We start from the raw sequence: 27,351 nt of genomic DNA, 5'->3' as shown, positions 1-27,351 counted from the left end.
GCGAAGAGAAAAAGCTTTGGTTATGGATTTATCCAGTCTGGTGTGGACGTAGCCTCAGCATTGAATTCTGAAGCTGATAAATCAGTGATCCCATTGTCACCAGCGTTCCTTTTAAACAGGTATAAATGCATACCCATACAGAATATAAGGTTTTGCCCCTCCACCCTGAGAGTAGCCTCACTGCAGCAGTAGAGGAGGACTGAAATGTCAGAATAGGAATGGAAGCAGAATAGGAATGGGAATGGATGGCTACCAGCCATTTTATTTCTGGTGGACAGAGCATAGGTGCTCAGCAAAGTGGTCTCTCAATTTACGTCAGGTCTCACCATTATACAGAATCCAACACTGGGAGTACTGGATGCAGGAGATGACCCCAAAAGACTCATAGGTGAAGTGTCGCCTCACCTGGAAGGACTGTTTGGGGTCCTGAATGGTGTGGGGGCAGGTGTGGCACTTGTTCCACTTGCAAGGTTAAGTGCCAGGTCAGTAGATCATTGTGGAGGGATGAATGGACAAGGGAGACATGTAGGGAGCGATCCCCTGCAGGATGTGGAAAGTGGGAGGGAGGGAAAGATGTGCTTGGTGGTGAGATGCATAAGGTGGAATGAAGCACCTGTTTCTATGAATTCTGACCTGGAAAATGTACTCAGTCAGGCCATCATGTGAAGGCCAGACAAGACCCAATTCTGACCCTTAACTGTGTTGAAAACACACAGTCAATTTCTATTGTGTTCACCTGCTATCCCAGTGAGATCCACACTGATATCAGCTTATCAGGCTTTCTTGATACCATACTCAGTTAAAGTCACAGACAGTTAGTCATCTTGTGGATTCACTCCTTTGTCCGTATTTTGACCAAATTTCTGATAATCAAAAAATGAAAGGACCCAACTAAATCCAAGTTGAGGTGATTATTAGCAAGTAATTGCTGATTGATAGTGCCTTCCTGATGATAGAGAGTAGAGTGGCGTAGCAGTAAACGGATCTGTGGACAGATCTCCATAGTGGGCAAGTACCACACCATGGGTGGATTGCAAAGCTTGAATGTGATTTACTATTTGCACTCCATTTACGGCATGTTGCTTCCATTGCTTTGCACTCTCTGTGTTGGAGCTTTAACAAGCTGACAGCTCAGTTTTAGTAAGACTTGCAACTTCTGCATGTCTCACTATTGATTTGTTGGTAATGATAGAGTAATATCTAGGATCTACACTGGGCTGTGAGGTGGTGGAATACAATTCTTCTGCTTTGGATTATTATTGGAGTGTCCAAATGAAGAATTCCAGGACATGGTTTTAACATAATCCAAATTGTTTTAAAGTCAGTGAAGCACATTTCAATTCAGTCACACTAAAGCAAATGTGGCAGCCAATTTGCAAACAAAATACACAAAAGAAAATGACCAGTGGTGTTGGTTGATGGAATAAATATCACTGAGCATCATGAAGATCTGATCTTCAGTACAGTGCTTTTACCTGCAAAAAGAAGGCTTGATTTAGCATTTTATCATCAGTAATGTATAGGAGTATTAGACTTAATTATACATTTAACATCCTGAAATTGGACTAAACCCACTCAGATGCAAGGGGCATCACTAAGCCAAAGCAGATGTTTTGCAGTTCAGCAATAGACCAATTTAATTTAAATAGCCTATTAGTCAGCAGTGAAACAAACGCAAGAAATGCTTGCTATCACCATGTAAAGCAGTATCTACCGACTCTTTAATTAGAGGAAAGCAAAAAAAAAATCAATAGTAGCACTTGATAAAGCATCATAATGAAATGACAAAGCCTCCTTCAGTTACATTAATTAGCAATCAATCAAGCTAGCCTGGTGGCTGCAGAGAGTTTACTTTAATCACAAAGGATCTATTTGAAAAATTATAGCAAGAAGGAAAGCTTGATACCATGCAGGCGTGAGCATTGCAGTAAAATTAATTCAACAAGGACAGGCAAACTGGAATATCAAATCAGCCCCTGATAAAATTCTGTAATTATGTGCCTCTCCAGACTCATTTTGAAACTCCATTCCAATCTACTCTGAGGTGTTTTTGCCTCTTTCTTTCTTATACCTATATATTATACTTGCTTCTTTATAGGTCAACTCTTTCATCTCTTCCCTTTTATAAAATAGTTCTTCCACATGTCTTCAACTTGTGCCTTGCTCATGAGGCTAAATCTGGCGCATTTCCAGGGCTGCTTCTGATAGCTTTCCAGATCATATTCCAATTACCTATTCATTTTAAGATTGGATCTCCTCCTTTTATCTATTACCATTTAAGCCCCTGGCTTTTCTTCTGGCAACTCCCTATGCATTTCCATATCTAGAGAAGATTGCATGAAAATTCAGAACTTTATAAAGGTGATGACAGAGAGCATTGACAGTTCCCTTGTTAATGCGATCTTAATTTCCACATTGTAATAGCAATTCTACATTGAAAGGACTTTATTAGTTCCAAACCATTCGGAAACATGTTTTCAGCACAGAAAGCCGGTGTTAAAATTATTACAAGAGCACTTCCTACCTGCTGAGGAGGAAACAAAGGGCTGTTGATAACGATGCATCACTGTAAACCTTCAATTAGTGTACAGAGGAAAGGATATTGCACACTGATTACCTTAGTACATTTCTGTGGATAAGATTTCTGTTATTCATCACAGTGACCTTTTCCTTTTTATTTTGCACATTGGGTGTTGAACAGTCTTGTTCCATGGGTTCTATTGGATTTCTTTGTTTTGGGGCTAGCTGTAAGGAAATGAATCTCAAGGCTGTATATAGTATGCACACTTCGATAATAATTGTAATTTGAACGTTGAAGACCTGATAGGAGAGTAAGAACTGGTTACAAGTCTGGACTGGAGAGATTTTTTTTTAACTTGTTTTGAAAACTAGTGCTAAAAAATCCCTAAAAAAAATCATCCTCCATGCAGGGTGCATTCTGAATTGAATTGACATTATTACTTACCTCCTTCACATACATGAGGAATAAAAAATCTTTACGTTATGTCTCCGTCTAAATGTGCAATGTGTAATATATAGTAATTTATAATAAATAGTTTGTACAACTGGACAGTCAATATAACATAGAAATACAATTGCATCAGCATGAATTAATCAGTCTGATGGCCTGGTGGACGAAGCTGTCCCGGAGCTTGTTGGTCCTGGCTTTTATGCTGCTGTCCTGTTTCCTGGATGGTAGCTGCTGGAAAAGTTTGTGGTTGGGGTGACTCGGGTCCCCAATGATCCTTCGGGCCCTTTTTACATGCCTCTGTTTGTAAATGTCCTGAATAGTGGGAAGTTCACATCTACTGATGATCTGGGCTGTCCGCACCACGCTCTGCAGAGTCCTGTGATTGAAGGAAGTACAGTTCCCATACCAGGCAGTGATGCAGCCAGTCAGGATGCTCTCAATTGTGCCCCTGGAGTAACCAAACCTGTAAATTTGATATTAGCGCATACGCCTGTAAATTTAGAAGAAAGAAAACTGAGCAGATTCTTTGCAGGTGGTCACTGCACTGCCTTACTTTTCATGGGTCCAGGTGAGTTCTGATCTTTTTTCCATTAACTGAAATCAGAACCCATTATACTCACTCTCAATCATGTCAAGCAATGAACGAAGGATATGCTGATAATTTTTATGCTGCTACATACTTGTGAAATACATGACCAAATAGAACCAGGCTCTGATGCAGCCAGTCAGGATGCTCTCAATTGTGCCCCTGTAGAAAGTTCTTAGGATTTGGGGGCCCATACCAAACTTCTTCAACCATCTGAGGTGAAAGAGGTGCTGTTGTGCCTTTTTCACCACACAGCCGATGTGTACAGACCTCGTGAGATACTTGGTGATGCCTGTGCCACGTAACTTAAAGCTGTTCACCCTCTCAACCCCAGATCCATTGATGCCTATAGGGGTCAGTGTGTCTCCATTCCTCCTGTAGTCCACAACCAGCTCCTTTGTTTTTGCAACATTGAGGAAGAGATTGTTTTCTTGACACCACTGTGTCAGGGTGATGACTTCTTCTCTGTAGGCTGCCTCATTATTATTTAAGACTAGGCCAATCAATGTAGTATCGTCAGCAAATGTAATTAGCAGATTGGAGTTGTGGCTGGCGACACAGTTAAGGGTATACAGAGAGTAAAGGAGGGGGCTTAGGACACAGCCCTGAGGGGCACATGTGTTGAGGGGCAGAGATGAGGGAGCCCACTCTTACCACCTGCTGGTGATCTGACAGGAAATCCAGGATCCAACTGCATAAGACAGGGTGAAGGCCGAGGTCTCTGAGCTTCTTGTCAAGCCTGGAGGGAATTATTGCATTGAATGCTGAACTGTAGGCCAAGAACAGCATTCTCACACAGCCATCTTTCTTCTCCAGATGTGTAAGGACACTGTGTAGAGCTGTGGCTATTGCATCATCTGTCGATTGGTTGTGTCAGTAGGTAAATTGTTGGGTGTCCAGTGTGGGTGCAAGTATACTGCAGATGTAGACTTGACCAGCCTCTCTGAGCATTTACTTATTATTGAGGTGAGTGCGACAGGACGCCAGTTGTTCAGACATGTTATCTTGGTACCATGTTACCATGCAGAATGCACTCTGCCACTGAAAATCATTCCATTGACTTAATTCTTTTCAAATGAGGGCTAATCTACATAGTGTGTTAACATTAGTAATCAGATGAATTTCAAGGCAACAATAGTGTTGTTAGTGAAGTATTTGGTTTGCCTTCTCAAATAGTCTGTGCTAATCTACTCTGTTGGAAGACTAGGCGACCTATCGAGTTGGAAAGGAAAACACTTATCATATTGACAAATTAGAGTCAGCCACAAGGATTGTATATAGTCAACAGCTGAAATTTAAGCAACTCCTGTGTATTAATCCTAATTTGTGTCTCTCAGTTTTAACCTCTTTGTCCTCTTCTACATGGCTGCAAATACTTTATAAACTGAGTTGGAGGATCTTAAGCCACTGAGTAACCTATTTGGAGAAGAAGATTACCCCAAAGGTATCTCTATCAAATATATAGCAAGGATATGATGTGGCAATACAGTCCATTACTTAATGCAGGTTTCCACAGTCACGGGCAGAGGAGAGACTGATTTGTTACTTTGCAATAAAAAGCCTGGCTGCACATCCTGCATAGAACCATCCTATGGTCCTGAAACCCACTGGAGCCTGCCGCTGGATGTTGAATAATTTTCTTGTTTGGATCAACTCCTTGGCTCAGGTTTTTACTGTGCTCGTCAACATTGCTGAGGTCAGCTATGTCAGGGTAGCAGAACCAGAAAGGATTCCTTGAAACCAGACAGTTCACTGGTTAGAGGGTGGAGGTTAAATTGTCAGAGAACTGCAAATGGAAAGACAATTATAACTTCGGTCCCTCCCCACTGATCTCCCTCCTGGTACTGATCCGTACAAGTGCTACAGCTGCTCCTACACCTCCCTCTTCGCGACCATTCGGGGCCCCAAACAGTCCTTCCAAGTGAGGCGACACTTCACCTGTGAGCCTGTTGGGGTCATCTACTGTGTCTGGTGCTTCTGATGTGGCCTCCTGCGTATCAGTGAGACCCGTCATAGATGGGGGACCGCTTCACCAAGCATCTATTCTCTGTCTGCCAGAGAAAGCGGAATCTCCCATTTTAATTCCACTTCCCATTCCCATCCCCATCCCGCTATGTCTATCCATGGCCTCCTCCACTGTCGTGATGAGGCCACATTCAAGTTGGATGAACGCACCTTGTATTCCATCTGGGTAGACCCCAACCTTATAGCAAGAACATCGACTTCTCGAACTTCCAGTAATTCTGCCTGCCTCACCTTTCTCCATCCCCTTTTCCCTCTCTCACCTTGTCTCCTTGCCCACTCATCACCTCTCCCTGGTGCTCCTCCCCCCTTTTCTTTCTTTCGTGGCCTTTTATCAGACTCCCTCTTCTCAAGCCCTGTATCTCTTTCACCAATCAACTTCCCAGCTCTTTACTTCATCCCGCCCCTCCCAGTTTCACCTATCACCTTGTGTTTCTCTCTCACGTCCCCCCTCCCCTCACACCATTTAAATCTACTGCTCCGCATTTTTTTTCCAGCCTTGCTGAAGGGTCTCTGCCCGAAAAATCGACTGTACTCTTTTTCCTTAGATGCTGCCTGTCCTGTTGAGTTCCTCCAGCATTTTGTACGTGTTGCTTAGATGATTGTAGGCACCTGATAGGTCTCGAAAGTTTTATGCTTGTTACATGATTAGCTGAACAAATTTGAGGAAAGTGACAATAGGAGCCATTGCACTGGGTTGACCTCAAGGCTGGGCTGTGGTACCAATGGCACAGCAGGGTTTGGCTGCATGCTAACTGCACTAACCAGACTCAGGGAAGGTACACTTGAGTACAGCAACAGTGGTGTAGTCATTAACACAATGCTATCACAGCACCGGACACACCGGTTCAATTCTGCTGGTATCTGTAAGGTGTTTGTACGTGACTGTACATTTCTTCCAAGTTCTCTAGTTTCCTACCAGATTCCAAAGATATACGGGTTAATAATGGTTAGTAAGTTGTGGGCAAGCTATGTTGTCACAAGATGCACAGTGACATTTATAGGCTGCCCCTAGCACATCCTCAGTCTGTTGTTGTTGACACAAATGACACAATATGTGTCATATGTGATAAATAAAGCTAGTCTTTATGTTCAGGAAAGTACACACATGGAAGAGCAGGCGGTCCTTACTAACTCCCATTGGCACCAACAACTTTACACCTTGCAGTCTGTTAATTCGTGTTTTGGCCTTTGGCACTACTTTTGATCTTCAAGGAATTGCAGAGGTTAATCCTGATTAGCTGCATCACACAGGACTCTGTGCTTTCCAGCTGTCACCAGGAATAGGTGCTGAGCCAAAAAGCAGCTACTGCTGGAAGATTATCTCAGGAGGGGTCTTTGGTTTGCACCATTAACTCCATTCTGCTGGAGAATATTGAAACAAGCACTAAGACCTCCCATTCTCTGTCACATTCTTTTGAAATTCAGTCCCACTCCATGCTGCCTTTGAGTTGGTTGTGGGGCAGATGAGAGATTTTGGGGTGTGTTTATGCCAGGAGTATTTCGAAAGGAATGCAGTGGTCTTTGCCAAGGTTTATATCGGGCAGTTGCTTAAAGCTGGAGTCGGTGCTTTACAACTGATCCCAGTGATGGATACTAAGTCAGACCTCAGTTGCGTTGGAAGCTATATAGGACCCTGATCAGGCCCCACTTGTAGTACTGTGATCAGTTCTGGTTGCCTCACCACAGGAAGGATGTGGAAGCCATAGCAAGGGTGCAGAGGAGATTTGCAAGGATGTTGCCTGGATTGGGGAGCATGCCTTATGAGAATAGGTTGAGTGAATTTGGCCTTTTCTCCTTGGAGCAATGGAGGATGAGAGGTGACCTGATATAGAAGATGATGAGACGCATTGATCACGTGGATAGTCAGAGGCTTTTTCCCAGGGCTGAAGCGGCTACCACGAGTGGGCACAGTTTTAATGTGCTTGGAAGTAGGTACAGAGGAGATGTCAGGGGTAAGTTTTTTACACAGAGAGCGGTGATTGCGTGGAATGGGCCGCTGGCGACGGTGGTGGAGGTGGATACGATAGGGTCTTTTAAGAGACTCCTGGATAGGTACATAGAGCTTAGAAAAATAGAGGTCTATGGGTAACCCTAGGTAATTTCTAAAGTAAATACATGTTCAGCATAGCATTATGGGCTGAAGGGCCTGTATTGTGCTGAAGGTTTCCTATGTTTTTTTCTATGTTAAGATCTTCGACTCTCTGAAGATACATTTCCACTGCACAGAACTCTACAGAACCAAATGCTGTAGACTGGCACATTCTAACATGAAGGTCTATGTGATTTAGGATACTGAAACTTGCTATGGTTGCCTCTTGGCTGCATGGGGAAAGGAACTGTGTAAGCTCTCTCTGCATTGGGCACTAGGGGAATGGTCCTGTGTAACACCTCATTGCATTCATCGGAATGTACCTGAAAAAGAAATGGCCTTATTTCCAATATGCTGTAAACTTTGTATATAAACAGGACAACGTCTTGTATATGGCAGTATACCCTTGGATTGTATTATAATCAGTAAAGTTTATAAATAAAGCATATTTTTGGGAAAAATGTCATTTTCTTTTCCCCACACCTTTGGCATCTGCTGCCTTATGGTTCCCGATGGCTTCACCAGCCATTCATAACCCACCCCCTCTAACAACCTCCCAGCCCACATAAGTCCCTCTATTTCCCAGACACCCTATCTGATCCTCCCTCTGCTCCTGAACTTCCCTATTTGTCCTCCCCATCCTGCATTGTTGACCTCCTGTGGCACAATGGTCCCTCCTGCTCTTTCAGGCATGGAACAACTCTGAGCCCCTTAAAATAGGATATTTGCACATTGCGCAAGCTGACAATGCGAGCAAAGGGACTTGCTGAGGGTGGATGAAATTCCCGAAGTATACTGCTAAAGTTTTGGCCTCCAGTTTAGGTTATTTGTTGTTTACTGATCATAATCATTTTAATTCCTTACAACCATTCCATCAAAAATCCTCTGGGGTAATGATAAAGGCATCTGGTACCTTTGCCTTTATAACTGTACTGCAATCTCTGGTCTGCCCTTGAGCAGATAGCCTCCCAAAATGAGTGCTGCATTTTTGCATCATGAAGAGGCTTTTTCATGTAAGTTCTATTATCTACATGGACATTCCAACAATCAATCCCAGCACCACCTGCATAATTTATCACTGGATAAACCAGCTCCTTGCAGCTTTCCAGAGGGAAATGAATTATGTAAGGACTTATACAATCGATTTTTGTCTAAAACTAAGTACATATGCATTAAATGTTGCACTTTCTTCATTTTTTTTGCCATCTTTAGATATGCAATATGGTTTGAGAATCATTTTGTTACTTTGACATGATTGATAATGTTCTTGCATCAACGCAATGAGGTTATGGATTCAAATCCCTCTCCAAGACATGAGAATAGTTTGATACTGTCACACTATATGGAGGGAATGTTTCATTGTTGGAAGCACAATTCCTTGAATATAATTTTAATCAGATGCCTTCAGCCTATGTAGGCCTGTTGCTATGGTTCAGATGATCTCTTGATACCATTTAAAGAAGAACAAAGCGTTCTGCTATAATAAAACCAGAAAATGCTGAAAACAAGCTAAACCTCAGGCAGTATCTGCACAGAGTGAAATAGAGTAAGCATTTCAGGTCAATGGCCCTTCAGCAGGGAATAATTTAGTTTAAACTTTCATTAAAGTTCCTCTTATGCTTCTCTCTCCTGCTGATGCATTATCTCCAGTCTAGCCTCATAACCATAGTTTTCTTTCCCTGGAATCATCCTGGTGGGTTTACTCTAGATACTCTTCATGGGTTTAAAATACTTATTACAATTGAATTTTTAATGTTGATTAAGTATATTAATTGCATCCTCATATAATTTACCCTCATAAAAATAACCTCTGTTCTGCCTGTCCTTTGTCAATACTCATGTCTATAATCATCCTTATCCTGTTGTTTTTCAAAACAATTTATTTTGTATATTTGGCAAGCTTCCAGAGTTTGAAAAGAGTACCATGGACTGTAAGGTCTAAGTACGGTGCTCAGTTAACATCGCTTGCGTGAATTCTACCTCATTGAGGCAAATCCCAGCCTGAGGATGAGGCCTCCATCACAGCTGGTGCTGACCATGCGTCTGGCTTGCTGCCAGATGATCTGAGGTCACTGTTTTCTTTTCATTGTTACTTCCTCTTCCTGCCTGAGCTATCTGAACATTCCTAGGAGATTCACATGGCATCGAAACAAGACCCTGCGTCTGGAGAGAACAGGCACCAGCTATCAAGCACCCTTCATACTCATCCAGTCTTATTCTTCACACATTCCTCGTCAGTTCATCCCAGATCCTACCTGATGTCACGTGAATGAAGTCACTGGAGAAAAGTACTGGTAGATATGAGCCAACCTCTTTATTTGACAAAGCAAGATACAGGAGGCATCATATTGAGGCCCTTCCAGTGGAAAGGTCTGCTTGGCCCAGCCCTACATATTATTTTATATAATAAGGATCAAAGAAAAATTCAGGACAATTCAAACAAATCTATATTTGCAATGCTTCCTTTGAAATACACACCCCTTCTTCACACCCATGCTCCAGACACCCAAATATGCACGTAATGAATTTAAATCAGTGTTGATTACCCATTGTTCAGTCCTGCATTTTAGACTTAATCTTCAATTCATACACAGATCTGAAGGTTGGTCACTGAAGTCAATATTTGCTTTATGTCCTAGACCCCAAAATGCCCTAACATTCTCCTGCAAATTATGGGCAACTCGTAGTGGCCAATTAAGCTAGGAACCATACGGCTGCAATAGTTAAGTGCAACTGTGGAAGTCTTCAAGGATATGGATTGTGTGATGACACTTGCGGGCTGCCCCCAACACGTCCTGAGGTGTGTTGGTTGTTAATGCCAATGACACAGTTCACTCTCTGTTTCGATGTACATCTGATAAACAAATCTAAATTTCAAACAGTGGGTATTGGCAGTTAACCCTTTCGGGTTAAGTTCGGGTCAAATTTGAATCGTTTTGACATTTGACAGCAGTAAAAACGCCCTACATGCCATTTTTTTAAGCTGAAATTTGATGACTTTTCCTAAAGTGACTCAAAATGTGCAAAAATGAAAATATTTAAAAATTTTATACTTTCGTACAGGTGCTACAAATTTTTGTACATTGACCCATATCTATTGAAATTGATTTTAGATCTCTGAACCATTAATTAAGGATTAATCACCCATTTATTAATGTCAGATAGGCTAGTTATACATTCTAAGTAGATCTGTGGTTCAAAATTTGGTATAGACACTTGTTATGAGGGGATTCCTGGGCTGGGTCGAAATTGGCTCGGACCATACAGTAAACATATAGAATATGAACAGGTTGCCTGGGTTAAGCTCACTGTGGAGAATAAACAGGGAAGTGAACTAGTCTTTGAAGGTTGGGTAGTTACAGTATAACCTCCCTTTAGTGTGGGCATTCGTGGTTTATTTATATCCAATATGGCTTAAGGTCTTTGTTTGAGTTTAGAACCTGATGGCCAGCAAACCCAATTCCATCACAGTTGTGGCCATGTAATACCAAAAATATTATTTTAGGAAGAATTATTTTTTAGCAATAGTCCAACTCAGAGAGCTCCCCGCAAGTGCTACGAAACCACACCTAGTACTATAAAATGGTCTGCGTCCTGGTTTTCAGCGGCTGCGCAAGCAAGTGCTGGTCGATATTATAAATGTGTTAAGAATATACGTATCAGAAATATGGCATAAATACCCCAACTGCTCCTCAAGTCAAGCATGATGAATATTCTATTCTTCAACTCAGAGACTGGAATGATGAAGGAGCAGAGCAAGAGAAAGATGCAGGTTAGACAGAACAAACAAACCTTCATTGTACAACGTGCTGGGCTCAGACCATCACAATTACTATGAGGTGCCGGCAATGTAGCAATAATTCATGACCGGAGACAACAAGGTAGCTCCTTTTAAGATAGGAGCCAAGCACCCGGGTGGGGACCGCATGCTTCTGTATTAGAACCTGGAGACCCATATCTAGTGCCAGGGGATAAAGCAAATTCCCTCCAAGCACTTAAGAGCTAGAGCTTACCCAGTAAATCTTAGAGGTACTAACGAAGCCCGGAGAACAGATGCTTGGGGACATGCACTAAGGATTACTGAAAAGATAGAGTACAGCCAGGAAGAAAAGAACACAAGGGCAAGTTCATGCACAGGGAACTGCTGCAGCTTACCCACCGTGAACTTCCCCTCAGGTTGTTAAACCTTTGACTATTCAGAGTTTGCAGGCAGTATGCACCATGCCTCCAGCGGATGTTGAAGGAACTCTGAAGTAGCTACATCAGAATGCTAGGAAGTTACAAGCCTTCTGGGCCTATCATACTCCCCAACATATTCAGCAATTCTTATTAATGTTATTTCCCAGAGCCTTGGGACCACCTCCACGTGAGTGTGGAAATCCACATCAGGTAACTGTGTGGATTTATGAAAAAATAAACCATGCAGGTGTACGTGGAGGACCTGGTATTGTATTGTCAAAAGTCAGGGCTTAGTGACAGCTTATGAGATTGGAGAACAAACAGCGAGGGCAGACTCGACCTAGTTCATTCCATAAAGCTAACACTTTATCAACTTCCCTTAAGCAACACCTGCTACATGAACAATTTCAGGTTGTTGAACAGATCCTGTGCACCCACATGGTGGCAGTAAGGTTATCGCCCATTCCCACAAAAGGGCATTGAGGTGCCCACACTAGGCCTTCCCCTTTTCCCTCCAATGGGAATATTGGGTCAATAACAAAGTCATCAAACTAACCTCATTGCTCAGGTCGACTGCATTGACAGTGTTCTCCTACACCAGTTCCGTGGCAGGGAAGGCGTAACCAACAAACCAAACAAGATCCCCAGAGACCTCCTGCCTTAGGCAGGCACATTGACCTAGAACCTCGGTGGCTAGACACTAGGTATAGGCCACAACCTTTAGCCCACTCTCTTTCTTTGTGGAAGGAAGTTTTAGAGCAAGGTACTCCTTCCGGGATAGAGGGAATGCTCAGAGGCCCCATCAATGTAATGGAGAAGAGCATGAAACTGAGTACACTCCACAAGCCCCACCTCATCCTTCACCCTCTAAACTTACAAACGGACAGGGCCATCACAAACGTCCCTTCCCTCCCCTGTAGCTCAGGGAAAACAAAACGAGGAAGGCTAACTGAAATGCAATAAAAATGGCACAGGAGAATTTTAGCAACAACTTGACTCAAGATGCTCTTTCTGTTAAATAGGATACAGAGATACCTGATCTCACCTTTCTATATGCCAAAACTCAGAGCAGAGATCCGGGTAACATTTTCTGGTCATACCCATTTCTTGAAAGTGATAGACAGAGGCTATGTAATTAGCATTAAAAACATCTCAACTCTGTCATACAAAGGTACAATAATTACCAATCAGGAGCGTAGTTTAAAACAAGAATTTAGACCAAAAGTTACTCAAGTAGGCCAGCCAAAGACCCCAAAACCCATAAATCAACCTTAGGCCTATTGAATTTTGCTGGAGCTTTCATATCTGACTATACTCAGTTATTAAAACCATTGTCAACCAACAAACAAAAATTCCTTTTGTCTTTACCCCAGAGGAACATGAGTCAGGAGAGAAATACATTCAGTAAGTAGTAGACTTCCAGACAAGAAACGTAACAAAATCTCTTCTGCAAATATGAGTTTCTCCAAAAACCAATGCAGCCATCTGCTATCAGGTGGGAGAAGAATCCAGCCCCATATACACTATAGCTCCCAGCAGAACAGAAATTTACTGCCTTAGAACCATGTCTCACTATGGTGTCCTATACACAAATTGCAGTAAGATCACTGCCAAGGGACAAGCTAATTATTACACAAACAGTGTTTGCGGCTTGACAAATGAACAGAAAACTCCATAACTACATATGGAAAATGGCAAAAACTTTTACAAGATGATATTTTAAAGTGGGAATTTGTTCCTGAGAGATATGACTTGCAACTCTCACCTTTCATGGAAGATGCAGAACCATCTTTCCCACAACATAATGTAGCACAGATTCCTTTAGAGCACTATTCTCAAATATGTTATTGTGATGGATCCACTCAATTATAATCCCTGATCCTGATTATAAAAGGAAATATTTAAAATTGGAAACAAAATTTGAATCACATAAGTTGTAAGTGACACACACAAAATGCTACGCAAACTCAGCAGGCCAGGCAGCATCTATGGAAAAGAGCACAGACAACATTTCGGGCCACGTGTGTTTCTTGGACTTCCAGCATCTACAGATTTTCTGCTGTGCGTGAGTTGCAAGTGATTCCTTTATAGGATCATACAGCTTAGTTTGCAGAGGCTGAAGTCCTACAATTATGTCTAAAACAAGTAAACACAACAGAACCAGTCATGATATGTACTGCCTCTAATTATGTTAGGAATTCAGTGGAAAGAAATCTTCCCACCCGGTCAGCTATCAGTTGGAGAACACACTAATAAACCTCTTGCATTTTTGTCCATGTGAACAAATATTTAACAGATTTCTGAATGGATAATAAACCAACAAATGGTAGGAGGAGCCCAGAAACATAGTGCCAATGGATTCAGGCGACTTCGTCCAGTTTGTTCCTGAAGTAGCTTATTTCTCTTCTCTTAGGGCTTCCTTTTCAAGGTGGTTGTGATTCTGTCGGAGTCTGTGATGTATAGTTCCAACTATGGTTCTTCGCAAGCAGTATGTTTTCTGACTGGCTGTGCGGTCTAGAACGAACCACTGTCCCCCGGAACAGCCTGAAGGACATGTACCCTCAGGACTGGGAGGTCAGAAGACGGGGAGCAGCCCTGTAGGTGATCCGGTTCCTCTCCGATTTCGCCCACAGAAGCATTGTGGGAGACAAATATCAAGACTGAAACACTGAGACAGCAGGCAGTGTGTTGCTAATCACCAGTTGCTGTTGGAGGTAGGCCCCTTGGTCCTCAAGACAAGGGGCTTGGAGAAGTGACATGAAAGAGTGTACTATTGAATTGCTGGTCTCTGCTCTTATTGTCGGAGGAGTGACCTCTCTGTCCCTTGCTGGAGAGATGTGTAGATACATCTTATGTAATTTAGAGCTTTTAAAATTATATATTGCAATATACTAGTGCTGCATAACAACCAATAACATGACATATACCAATGGTATTAAAGGTGATTCTGATTCCAAATTATTATTGACTTGACCATTAATACAGGTGTTCACCAAGGTTTTAGTAATAACTAAGCAAAAAATAATCTGGATGATATTTTAAGAATTCTCCTGGATACTACCAAACCCAATTCCGAAGGATTTCCAGCATTATACAAATATGAAGCTGATGGTGAAGGTAAGGTTTGGGTATGTCGCCCTGAAAAAAGATTAGAAGCAAATACCTCCTGCCCACAAGCAGGAAGAACTGATTTAAGAAGCCCACAATCGTGGTGGCAGGCTCATGCAAAATTAGTCATGTTATACTGATGACCTTACGTGTTGAGTGATTGCAAGCAATTCATTGCAAAGGTACATACACAAACATCTCTTTAATTATTGCTGTGTATTCGGTCTCATGCTTTTATTATCTACAGGCAGGGAGAGAGGGAGAAAAATGATGCATTCCTAAACAATTTTCATGATTTGATTTTAAATATTAGAGTAAAACTGGACAGCCATGCCTTGACAGCGCTCATTCTTATTATCGCACTGATATGATCTTTTGACTCACTTGGAAACAAACGTTCAGATATATTGCTATCGCTTGCTTCTGAAGGTTTATGGAGGAAGTGTCCCTTGGAGAAATTTGAAAATGTAATCTAGATTGCATATCTCAAGACAGAAATGCAAGTCCAGTTTTAAGGAACGATATATGAAAGATGCAATAAAGAATGCTCTAGAAGGACTTAATATTTGTCAACAATGGCTGGAAGAAACTCAGGCAAATTAAAGTGATATTTCACCACATATTACGAGTGTAACTGAACTGACACGATCAGACGAGCAAAGCACCCTCTGTCACAGGTTTCCTTTGCAGACTCATACTAAGCCCTCGATTGACTGAACACTCTAGTTGAAACTACAACTAAAACCTTTCCAGCAATTGCAACTCTGGCTTCTGCAGCAGCAAATATAGCTTCTGGATGAATTGGCACTAATTTAAATTGGGTTACGGATTTTGTTATTGCATTTTTCCAATGGACAATACTCCTTGCCATTGGAATTAATGCTTTTGTTGTGCTCTTTTTATTGAGATGTTGAAACCTGCAAGGATAGAAGTTTGGTGACTTCTGCTTTTTATATAATGGCTCCACTCCTGGGACCATTAATTTCCATACCTGACCTGCACTGCTATGGGTTATTTCTTGTATGACTATGACTGCCTTCCTTATATATTGCCTTGTATTCGCCTCTTTACCTATTCCTCTGGTTCAAGTTAACCCAGAATAAGTAAAGATCAGAAACCTGGTCACATTATCACTGACCTTTTCCTCTCCTTAGTTCTGTTCATTAATATTGCATCTGGATATACATGATTTTTGACTTTTCTTCGGGGGGGGGGGGGGTTGGGACATGTTTGTTGTGAATAATTGGTTGAAGAACACAAATGTGCTGAAAGATTAGATTACTTGACAAATATTATTTTTCATTCATCTGTTTGGATATTACATAATAACTTTCCAATATGGGTGACTTTCCAATATAAATTATATAACTATATTACCTATATTTTGTGTGTTATATGATAAGATAATAAGAGGCTTGCCAGGAGGAGAAAGGTAGCTGCCCTTGAGGAATGTTGTATTTGTCATGAGCCCTGCAGCTTGCCATAGAGCATTGAGCTTCTAGAGTTTTTGAGCACCTCTATTTACTAACCAAGATCTTAACTAGAGTTGTTTTTGGATAAATCTTGTCAAGTTAATTGTGGCTGGCACATGTTTCCTGCACTCTATGATTATTTAAAGAGGTCTCCCATTCAGTGCCAGAGTGAGGGTCATTGTGTCAGAGAGAATGAATTGAGTCATGGTGTCGCTCACTCGCTCCTCTGAAACTCTGCTGCTTTTCCAATATCTGACCTCTTGTTTCCGTTTCTTCCTGGGGATCCTCCTGTTCCTCTGCACCTGTGTCCAGTCCTTTTACAGTACACCATGACAATACTGCTAACCTTTTTATTTATTCTGTTGTGATTTCTTCAGAAATAGTGTTGTAAACTTAAGGCCTCAGAGGTATACAATGCTTTATACTGTCATAACGTAGAACGATTTGAATATGTTTTACTTACTATTTGGGTCTAAGCATAACTTGTGTATGTGGTACTCCTACAATGCCACAAGTAAAACCACTAAGCCTATTAATATTGCTATTTTATACCGAATGTTACAAGAATAGTTTGTATACTTGGTTGATATGATGCCATGGACTGACAGAACAGACTGGACAGCCCTTGAACAATTAAAGTTTTAACTGATGTACTGCCCTGGATAAGATTTTTACTGCTGTACTGTGAGGTATTTTATTTCTAGCAGTTTTCCCACACACAGGTGTCCTGTTAGTAAACTTCATAGACTAATGCTTTGGCTTTGGAACCATTTTGTCTAACTTAGGAATGTTGTGTCAGCCAACTGGGTTTGATTTGGTAACCTGTTCACAACTTTTGAGAGAACAAAATTTGAGAGAACTGGGCAGGATCGGATTTCTGATGGACAGTAGTCTGGTTTGGGGTCTTTTGGCAGGGGCTGCAGAGTGGGTCACAAGAGAAGATACTGCAGAATGCCACTCAAAGGAGAGACCCTGTTGTAAGAGGTGCTTTGTGAAAATGAATGGTTCCGAGGAGGAAGTGCCAATACTCCTGATTGAACCAGTTTGTTTGAGAAGGTCTCTCAGGGAAGTACAACCTGTGGCTGGTGTCTTTCATGCTAATTGTGGGTTCAGTGCATGAATAACGCGATACACCTGACTACTTCAGAAACGAGCTCCAACTTTTATGTGCACATATAGACTAGTTTAACTGTAATGGGCCCTTTTTCTTTTTCTTTTTTTTCTGTTTGTTAAAGTTGGAAAATTGGTAAATATACTTCCTTGTACTTTATACAATCTGAAATTTCCTGGTATTTACAAAGCATTCACTGAAATCAATGTTCCATAACCAGAACATCCCAACTTTCTCGTTTGGTTGAAGCCAAATCATACCGACCCTAGATGTGATGCTTATGGAAGGTGGCTTTCTCACTGCTGTTAGCAGAGTTAGCAGTTTGTATACGAGCTCTGGTGAGAGGGTTACACCGCAAAAAACACAAAGGCTGGGAAGGTGTGTCAATTCTTCTCAGTCATGTCCAGTCTTTAACAAAGCGCAGGTAGTCATAGCTATTAATGTTCAATAGGGTTTAAGGTCTTTCTTTAAGTTTAGAACTTTGCTGTCAGCAAACTCAGTACCATCATAATTTTACGGTTGCCAATTAACCTACCAGCACTCAGAGGTGACTAATGTGGTCATGGGGAGAATGTGCAAACTCAACCCAGACTACTCTTGAGGTCAAGACTAAACCCCAGGTCCTTGAAGCTGTGAGGAATCTCAATTTAGTTACAGTTCAGTGATCTAGACTACAGTTAAAACACGAGAAGTTAAATGTTATCATCTAAAAGACTAAAATGTATTTAATAATTACACCATTCCCAGAATTCAATCCTTGTCTTATTTCCTCTGATTTAACAAATTGGCTGTTGGAATACGCTTCTCACTACAATCTCCAGTGCAGCTATGTTTCATGTGTGAGCATTAGCGGTACATTCAAGCTTGATCCTGCGATTGTTCAATCTTTATATACTTGTACTTGAATATAGGATAATGAAGTGGATATCAGTATCAGGAAATTGTTCCCTTTCTTAACCCAGGTTTCATGGGCATTGTTACATTCTTTCTTAATAAACAGTATTGGTAAAAATACCAGCACATATTTATTTACAGGACACTCCACAATGGATTCATCCTGTCCCCAGTTTGTGCACCAGCTCACGTACATCACCTCCAGTTCTAGGCATTGCCCACTGGGAACTAAAGTTCTTTATTATGTACAAACATAAGAACACATCTTCCCCCCTTTAAAGAAAAACGAACACATTACTATGCCCTCATAAACCTGCAAAGAACAATAATGCTTTCCTACAAAGGTATTTACATTAACTTCAATTGGAATGAGCAAATACAGTCCTTTATTCACTCTGTAACTTTTAATCTGTCTTTGTGGTGGTTTAATAATTCCTTTGGTTCTGCTATTTGTTTCCATAAACATATTGCTTTCATTTATTGTGTTCAGTCTCTGATCAATGTGTTCATTTCTTTCACATCCTTCTGCCAAGATTCCATTTGTTCTTGCTCTTGCTGTGTGACCATAATTCACTCCATGTGTCTCCTAATGGAGCCCTGGGCTACATCTGTGTGATCAATGAGTCTTTGCACAAGTTCCAACTGATCCTATCTCAATTCACAGAGCTCCTTCTGGCTGTGTTTCATAGACAGCAACTTCTCCTGTTGGTTTGCGTTGAACTGGTGTTGTTCTTCTGACCTTGCCGACCCCAGCTTCTTTCTTATTTTTCTTCTTCCAAAGGGCAACTTCTCTCCCAGTGAGGCCCTTCATTGGTTGTGATTAACCATGGATGTTGTATCCCAGCTGTCATATGCAAGCCAAGGCAGTACAATATGGAGAGCGATCTCCCCCTCTCCACACAGCCGATGAATCCAAAGGAACAACAGAAGCCAATACCATTTCACACCAGCGGCATCACAAAGAGTTGCCAGTCAACTTAGAACTTAACATAAGACTGCTTTAGGGACTCCAGTTCTGGAGTTTTTTTAAGGGCTTACTCCAAAGCCTTCCCCATGAGTGGGTATAGTTGCAAGGCAGCAGAGGTTTGAGATCAGAGCTTTTCTTCTCTTAGATGATCTGCCAACCACAGCTGATGAGCCCCATCTGCTCAAAGTGACTAGTTTTAAGGCACCAGTAACCTACCTTAGTGTCTTCCCCATCAGTAGAAACAGTTCTGCCGGGTTTACTAGCTAAGCCACACATGAAGGCCAGGAGCTGGTCTTGGTTGTCAGAAACTATTTGAGATACACGCCATTGGGAGCATTTAGCTGGTAGTGGTAGCTTATCCCCACCACCTCCCCCAAATATGACAACTTTAAGGAACACAGTGCAATATAACTTAAATTTAAAATCCCATAGTGGCCATTCCTCTTAGTAATAGTGGTCCTCAATGGCTTCGAATCTAGCGAAAATTCATTCAACATTCCACTTTAACCTCAAACATTTCAGCAAAAATCAAAGGAGAAGAATGCAATCAATTTTGTTGAAACTGGGAACATGATTGCATCTGGCCAAGTTACAAGATGGTGATTTCCCCCTCCTTCAGTTTCTTAGATCACTTTCTACAATATCAAATCCATTTTTTATTTTGAGCGGCATATGACTGCCACCTGACCTCATCAGACGAGCAGATCCATGATTTCATTTCTGAAGAAATCAATGAACAATTTAATTGACTTTACTAAATCATATACAGATGTGAGCTTGAACCATGTCCATAAAATAGATACAAGGTGTTTTGAAAATGGCAAGAAAAAGAATTTGCATTCACGAAGTGCTTTTCATGACATGAGAACGCCCTCCAGTTAAGCACTCCTCTATGCATAGAGGCTATTTAACAGACACTTATTCTCGTGCAATCAAAACATGGAGTTGAGAATGGCAGGCTCTCACAAATAGGAATGCATGATTGATCAGATCCTTATCTTTTGCTCAGGGCTGCTGAATCATTCTCCTTACGAAAATCAGCTTTGAGTTGAAAAATGGCAAGTAAGATTCACGCTGCAGAAGTACCATGCAATGGCCATCCCCAATAAGAGAAATTCTAGCCACCCAAGTGTCCAACTGACATTCAATGAATTTACCATCACCAGGTTGTTACCATCAATATTGTTGGCATCAGCATTGACCAGAAATGGACTAGCCACAGAAATCTTTTGAGTATAAGAGTGGGCAGGCCAGAGGGTGGATATGCTGCAGTGAATAACTCACCTCCTGCCACCCCAAAGCCTTTTCACCATCTGCAAAACACCAATAACAAACATTACAAAATCGTCTCCACTTATTTGGGTGAGTGCAGCATTACCAACTCTCAGTAAGCTGCACACGATCTAGCACAAAGCCACGTGCTTTACTAACAGCACCCTAAGTATTCTTCCCTCCTTACCAATGGCACACAATGATTGCAATGTCTACCATTCACAAAGTATCTGGTAATTACTTGCCCAGTCTAATCTCATGGCACCTTGCCAGTGATACCCAGGCCCCTACAAAAGAATTAATAAAATAATATATTCTGGGATAGGAGGCCAATCAACTTTTGCCATATCGCAATACAATCCCACTTATTTTGCATGTATTCCACTATCTCATATATGTTCCTTAACAACACTGTGACCCCAATTCTCCAAATACCCACTTACTTCCGGGGTAATTTATGATAGAGAATTTGCATGGCAACAAGCATGCCTCAAGAACATGGCAGGAATACAGAACAACAGGGAAAACCATTGAGAGAACGTACAAACACCACACAGCACTGGAGGTTAGGATTGCGCTTGGGTAACAGGGGCTGTCAGGTATCTTATCTCCAAGACTTTTGAGAGCACTGTCTCAGAACTGGAGTATGGAAATATAAATGGACAAATCAAATCAACTGTGTACTTTAACTCACCATGGCCGAGGCTGACCATGGATGTTGAGTCCTAGCTATCTACGTTGTTGGTACAGTGCTGTCTATGGTGGATGAGACCACACAAGAATGCCAGACGCTGCTACAAATATCGCATTTATAAGTGGCCTCAGCTCTGCTGGAGATGCAGCATTCCTTTCTGTGGGTCCATTTGCTTTCTGCTTCTTTCGGGATTTTCTCCCTCGCCTGACAAGGTTTCAGGGTGCTTCTCCACCTCGTGTGGTCAGCCGCAAGTTCCTCCTAGGACTCAGTGTTGATGCTCAGTGCCTTCATGTCCTGCTTGCAGGCATCCTTGCAGTGCAGTTGCAGGCGGCCAGCAGTTCTCCCGCCTGAAGACAGCTCCCCAAAGAGGATGACTTTTGCAAGGCAGCCATCCTGCATATGGCAGACGTGGCCCAATCAGCACAACCTACACACCCTGAACAGGGTTTGCACACTAAGGAGGTCGGCACAAGAAAGGACTTCAGCATTGGGTACCCTGTCTGTCCAGGAGATGCCCAACATGCAATGAAGGCACCTTAAATGTAATGTTTTGAGCCTTCTCTCCTACTTAGCATCATGTTGAGTAGAAGACCTGGACAACAGCAGTGCGCTGCACACTGCCATCTCTGTTTTGACTGTGGGTTTGGAGTTCTCCCAGTTCACCAATGTAAAACTTAAGCAATGGGAAATGCCTTCAACAGAAATGATTCACAAAACAAATCCTTTCAATTTTATTTTCTGGTGCAAGAATTCTTGGCTCAACTGTTGCCTGATCCAAATTTATCCTTAGCTTTCTTTGTAATTACAAAAAGCTTAACTCGCTAAACAATATGGGGGGAATAATATATTAACCAGGAGAGACTTATTAACCATTTGAAGCATAAAGATATATTTTTTGTTTGATTGCACATTCAAACACAAAACCTTGTCTGTCTTGAAGGAAGTAACAAGAAATTTTAAAACTTGTTTGTGGAAATACTATGGCAAAGAAAGGGACCATTCTTGTTCTGGGAGTCCTCTGATTTCATTACCCTTGAGTGCCTATCAAATTTCCTTTTGAAATCATCGATTATCCCACTTCCACCAATTTTGCAAGCAGTATATTCTAGAATCTTCCCACTTATGAGGCAAAGATGTTTCTTTCCAAATCACTTGCACAATATCTCAAATCTGCATCCACATATTCCTGTAACATCAACTTTTTGCCTATCTTATCTGAAGCTATAATAATCTTGCACTCCTCAATCAAGCCCTTCCATTCCTCCTTAACTTTTTTCCCCCTCCAAGGAGAATAATCCTGGCTTCTCCTAATTCAACAACAAAGCTAAGTGTTCTTGGCTCACATTGCCTTAAGATTTAAGGTAAATTTCTGGTTAAGAATGTGTGCAACAGCTTCCTGGTAATCAAAAAGCTAAAAAATCTGACTAATAACATCACTAAAAATACCTTTCCTGAGGGAAATTGTGTTAAATTATCACTGCAAACAGTGAAGGGGCGAGCGATGGTGAGGTCAGGGGATGGATCAATGCAAATTGAGTTCTGATGCTCGTGCAGCTGGCCTAGGTGTGAGGTTGGACCATTCTGGGCACTGTAAGGTGAAGGCAGGGCTTGAGCAGTGGAGATTCAATTTCAATGCTCATGCTACTGGCCTGGGTACGAGGCTAGATTGCTTTGGGGGCTGAGCTAATTTGAAGTGCTTGAGAGTAGCTTTGGACTGGGCAAACAGCTTGGATTGAGTTGCTAGGCAGCATGGTCTAGGCCCGGGGCCTTTTGCAGCAGCAGTCCCTAGGTCCTAGTGTGAGGTACAATGTGCTGACTGGACAATTTAAACGCCGGCCACGTCAAAGGCAAGAGCCAATTTCACTTGCTATCTGTGATGTTCGCTTCGGGTGCCAGAGCCTTTCGGTGTTTTGTCATTGGGTCAATTTAAATACCAGCCCAGACGTACTGAGAAGACAAGGTGCCGGTTGGGATATAAGCTGATTTCACTCGTTCTCTGCGATGGTCACCTCCATGGTGCTGAGGCTATGAAGATTGCCACTGCTGCTGTGCTCCTTGACCGCTAATATGATGAACTGATAAGCAAGGCTTTGGGCCTACTCCGGTCTGCTGCAGGGTTCGGATCTGGGGACCCACTTTTGGTTTAGAATGTTGTTGTTGGCTTGAACTGTTTTCCTGACCTGTATATATTTTTTCTTTTTCTTGCTTATCGAGTATTGGTCTTGGTTCTTTTCAGGTTTCTTGCTTTGTCGCTACCTGTGAACAAGCAAATCTCAAGGTTGTATAATTTATACATTCATTGATAATAAACGTACTTGAATGTTGAATCTTGAATCTTACCACCATGCCCTCACAGAAATTCCAATACTTCCTCCTCTATTAGGATTAGAGAGCAGATAATCGATGGTAAGGCAATTGCACCAGTAACTCTCTCTATTGTGGTACACATGATGCACTCTCCTACAGTGGGCCCAGGAAGGAGAGAAAGCTCCAGAGCATCAGAAGACCCAAAACTTAGTTGATTCTAATTTTCAGTATAAATAGATCATGAAGGCATGGCCTTACAATCCTTCTGACCTTATTCAGTAAAGTCATTGTTTCTGGGGAAATAATGTGACTTTTATGCATGACTCATTTTTTTTCTGTAAAACTGACATGTCTGATCATTTTTGAAAATTGTTTCGTCCCTGTGACAAATGACCAATAAATTTTCAAATAGTAGGATAAGGGCACTGAAGCTCAGATTTTCAGTATCATTTTCAAATGATGTCTGGTTTGTGAAAAACACCCTGTAATCTTCTCAGATGAACTTGAAATGAGCGTTGAATAACAGCAGGGAGCCCTGGAGCGTCCTTAGGTACTTGCTGTAACAGGCCACCTACCGTGAAGAAAATTAAATTAAATAAACCATGATTTCTCTGAGCCACTGGAATTTAGAATGGGAATGAGGTACGGATATATTTGTTTTCACCTCAAGTATCACTTTGTTCTAAGCTTTTTAAATGCATTCATAGTAAAACTGAAAGCATGGTGGAACAGTGGCAGTCAGATTCTAATAATTATGAATGAGGAGACTTCTTCAATAAGATAATTGAATTAAACCAAAATTAAAAAAGCAATTGTATTACGAGTGCAAGGTAGTGTCGCCAGAGTTCTTGTATATAACTATGGAAGGTGAATAATACTATAACAATAATAAGATAGAGAATTTATAATCTACCAATGTTGAACTTGTGACCTGTTTTATATATACGTAGTGAAAAAATGAGATATATTCATGGCCCCCCCCCCCCCCCCCCACCATGTTCCTGAATATGGGTCTTCAAGCTCCTGTATCTCCTTATAGATGATGACAGACCTTAAAGGTTTTTCTGGTTGCCCAATTGAATCGGGAACGAGAGAGGAGGCAACTCAAGGTCCATGAGTGAAATTTAAAAAGGAATGCCTGATTTATTAGCAAGAGCAAATAAAACTAAGGTAGGGACAAGCAGAACAGCCATTGTTCAAGCGGTGCAGTGTTAGCGTGGGGGAGATTTTGGCTCATCAGGCTTCGGTGAAAACAGTTTTCTGGTAAATATCTCCTAAGTTACTTTTTCTTCATTCTTTCTTTGTTAGTACATAGTTAGAGCAGTGAGGATGGCTCCAGGGGCCCTGTTGTACTCTTTGTGTGAGATGCAGGAATTTGGGGAGTCCTCCAGCCTCCTGGGTAACCACATCTGCACCAAGCTGCAGCTCTTCCGAGAGTGCGATAAGGAACTGGAGCTGTAGCTCAGTGACCTTTGGCTCATATGCAAGAATGAGGAGCTATTAGATAGGAGCTACAGGGAGGTAGTCACCCCGGAGTTGCAGGAGGCAGCTACGTGGGTGACTGTCAGGAAAGGGAAAAGGAATGAGCAGCCAGTGCAGAGTACCTGTGTAGCTGCTCCCCTCAGCTACACTATAGATATTGTTGCGGGGGGGGGGGGGGCAACTTACCACAGGGAGCCATGGCAACTGGCATGAAATTGCTGGCTGTGGCTCTGAAGATGCAGGGGAAGAAGACGACTGCAGTAGTGATAGGGAGGGGTCCATAGTTGAAAGAGTTGACAGGAGAGTCTGTGGAAGTGATAGAGACATGCAGATGGTATGTTGCCTCCCAGATGCCGGGGCTAGGAACATTTTGGATCACATCCATTTCATTCTAAAGGGAGAAAGGTGAACAGCCAGAAGTCTTGTACATATTGGCACCAATGGCGCAGATGGGAAAAGGGAGGAGGTCCTGAAGAGAGAATTTTGGAAGCTAGGAAGAAAGCTGAAAAGCAGGACGTCCAGGGTAGTAATCTCTGGATTGCTGCATGTGACACATGGCATTGAGGGAAAGAATAAAATGATATGGCTGATGAATGCGTGACTGAGGAACTGGTTCAGGGGGCAGGGTTTCCAGATTACTGGGATCTCTTCTGGGGAAGGTATGACCTGTACAAAAGGGATGGGTTACACCTGAGCCCAAAGGGAACCAATATCCCTTGTGGACAGGTTAGCCAGAACTGTTAGGGAGGATTTAAACTCATTTGGCAGGGGGATAGGGTTGAGAATGGGGCAGCGGGTATACAAACAGAGGCAGTATGTAGTAAGACTGCTTGGAAGGACAGGCAGATGACAGGACAAAATTTCAGTGAGTGGAATGAGTAACTGTGTAACAGGGGACAGAATCAAAAAGGGTGATGAATACAAGACTGAAGTTGTTGGATTCAAATGCGCGCCATATACGAAATAAGTGCAACTAGAGATTGGCAGGCATACTGTTGTGGCCATCACTGAGCTATGGCTGAAAGAAGATTATAGTTGGGAGTTTAACGTCTAAAGATACACATTGTATTGAAAGGACAGGCAGGAACACAGAGCGTGTGGCATGGCTCTGTTGATAAAAAATGAAATCAAATCCTTAGGAAGAGGAAACAGAGGATCAAAAGATGTAGTCTCGTTATGGGTAGAGTTAAGAAACTGCACAGGTAATAAGATCCTGATGGAATTATACACAGGCCTCCAAACAGGAGCCAGGATCTGAGGAACAAATTACACAGGAAATAGGAAAAGCAAAAAGGTAATGTCACGATTGATAGTCATGGGGGAGTTTAATGCACAACTAGGATGGGAAAATCAGGTTGGTGTTGATCTTGGATCCCAAGAGAGAGAATTTGTAGAATGCCTATAAAACATCTTTTTAGAGCAGCTCATGGTTGAGCCCAATAGGGGATTAGCTATTCTGGATTGTGTATTTTGTAATGAACTGGATTTGATTAGAAAGCTTAACATAAACAAATCCTTTGGAGGCAGTGATCATAATATGATAGAATTTTCCCTGCAATTTGAGAGGGAGAAGCTAAAGCCAAATGTATCAGTATGACAGTGCGATAAGGGGAATTACAGAGGCATGAGAGAGGAGCTGGCTAAAGTTGATTGGAAGGGAACACTAGCAGGTATGATGGCAGAGCAGTAATGACTGGAGTTTCCAGGAGCTGGATACTATAGGGAGACCAATGAAGGGTTGACATTCAGTTATTTATTTAGCAATACAGCGCAGATTAAGCCCTTCCAGCCCTTTGAGCCATGCTTCCCCAGCGGCCTCACAACCCCAGTTAACCCTAACTTAATCAGAGGACTATTTACAATGTCCCATTAACCTATCCGATAAGTCTTCGGACTTGTGGTAGAAAACCAGAGACACTGATGAATACCCATGCATTCTGTGGGGAGGACATACAGAAACTCCTTACAGAATGACGTGTTAGTTGAACTCTGAACTCCAGAACATCCTGAGCAGTAATAGTACCACACTTTGCTACTTTGGTGACCATCCAGATATGGCATGTATTGAGTTCTGATGTCTGACATCAACTCCCTGGGTGTAGCTAGGGAGGTAAACTGGAGAGTTTATCCCAGATATGAGAACTCAACCTGAACTATATATATGTGTTATAGAAATTAACATTGGCCGTACAGT

The sequence above is a fragment of the Hypanus sabinus genome, chromosome 20 (genome assembly GCF_030144855.1).
Source record: "Hypanus sabinus isolate sHypSab1 chromosome 20, sHypSab1.hap1, whole genome shotgun sequence".
NCBI classification, from domain to species: Eukaryota; Metazoa; Chordata; class Chondrichthyes; order Myliobatiformes; family Dasyatidae; genus Hypanus; species Hypanus sabinus.
This window is presented reverse-complemented; position numbering follows the sequence as displayed.